This window comes from Oxyura jamaicensis, chromosome Z (assembly GCF_011077185.1).
Source record: "Oxyura jamaicensis isolate SHBP4307 breed ruddy duck chromosome Z, BPBGC_Ojam_1.0, whole genome shotgun sequence".
Taxonomy (NCBI): Eukaryota; Metazoa; Chordata; class Aves; order Anseriformes; family Anatidae; genus Oxyura; species Oxyura jamaicensis.
This window is the reverse complement of record NC_048926.1, coordinates 30689088-30690716: the sequence shown is the minus strand read 5'-3', so window position 1 is coordinate 30690716 and position 1629 is coordinate 30689088. Positions and strand designations below refer to the sequence as shown.

At 35.2% G+C, this 1629-nt stretch overlaps 1 long non-coding RNA gene across 1 annotated transcript in view; it reads right to left on the bottom strand.

The window, feature by feature from the left end:
* Positions 1-927: 927 nt before the first annotated feature.
* Positions 928-1629, bottom strand: part of LOC118155944 — a 6922-nt gene continuing 6220 nt past the window's right edge. Inside the window, exon 3 of the long non-coding RNA XR_004746076.1 lies at positions 928-938. This is a non-coding gene — a long non-coding RNA (uncharacterized LOC118155944). The remainder of the gene's footprint in view (positions 939-1629) is intronic.

Below are 1629 nucleotides of genomic sequence, written 5' to 3'. Positions count from 1 at the left end.
CCCCCCCCCCCCCCCCCCCCCCCCCCCATTGGAGGGAACACCAAAGCCCAACATTTTCATACATTAACATGAGTGTGTTTAAATATGTTAATGACCCTTAATGAGCTTACCTTGAGAGAGTACCATATTAGTCAGTCTGGAATCTTCCTTCAGCCATTTTTCTCCTTGTTTTTTATTTTTCATCCCTAATCTCCCTTGCTTCTGATAGCTCAAGGTTCCCAGTCTCTGTTTTCTCCAAGGTTTCCTACCTTTCTTCAGATTAAAACTACATCTGGAGGGAAGATACCATCAGCCTTAGGGCCCAAAGGCAATGTGCAAAAGTGAGCATAGCACCAGAGAAAATGGTAAACTTCAGGCAGGTTGTGTACATACCATTCTAATAGCAAGATTTGAACCATAAACATTAATATCATGTTAATATCAATGTTATTGTGTTACTAAAATTCTTCCATTAAACTGTTGAGATTTTAATTTTACCAACAATATTTTATTGACTTTTCATGTAAGGTGTGTGAATTTTCCTGTAAAATAATTTAAATGTAACAACCTGGCAGGAGTTAAAGTAATCTGTTTTGTAAATTAGGTACTACAAATCAGTACTTCTTTACATTAGTTATGTTATTCAGCACATAAACTGCCAAAAGAGGATCGTGTGCCTTTCAGAATATGTGGCTGCACATAGCACATTTCATTCTGAAACATAATTATTTCACCCTTGATATTTCAAAAGAGAGCACAGAAAGCTGCAACCATGCCATGCCACATTGCCACTGACTGAACTTATCTGGAACATGTGTGGTTTTCTACTATATTACTTGAGCATTGGGTTTGTATATATGAAAGTCAGCTGTTGTGATTGCATTGTCTATAATAATAAGCTATAATGAAACAGGATGCAAATAAGTGCCTGGATCCCAGCCAGCTGCTATAAATCTTATCTAAGCTCTGAGGACAGCTCCTTGAAACTACCCGGACTAAAACAACTGATGGCAGTTGAGGATCTGGGTCAGCATGTTGCAGAACAGGGAACTGTCTTTCCTTTGATTATTTTGAGAATAATTAGTGAGATAAACTGATTATGTATGATCTTCTCAAACATCTGCCTTTTCAGTGTCTTAATTCTCTTTTAATATTTTAATTCAGAAACTATGTCTGCTCATCAAAGCCTAAATTATTTGCTTAAAATATTGCAGGGTTTCTCTTGGAATCAATATTGGCTATCACGTAGCATGTCTTCCATTAAGTCAAAAGGCCAATCTTAGATATAAAAGCAGATTTCCTCTAGAGCAACAAAAACAGCTAGCCTTCTTATAGAAGCACAAACAAAATTAGATTGTAGCTTATGTCTTAATTAATGCAAGGTATCAAGTATTTTGATGTCTCTCCCTTGAAAAATTAATATACACATTACAGTGTGACCAGTGTTACATGACTGTAACCATATACAGTCATGTAACTCAATATTTTTCTTTCTTTCTTTCTTTCTTTCTTTCTTTCTCTTTCTTTCTTTCTTTCTTTCTTTCTTTCTTTCTTTCTTTCTTTCTTTCTTTCTTTCTTTCTTTCTTTCTTTCTTTCTTTCTTTTTTTCTTTCTTTCTCTTTCTTTCTTTCTTTCTTTCTTTCTTTCTTTC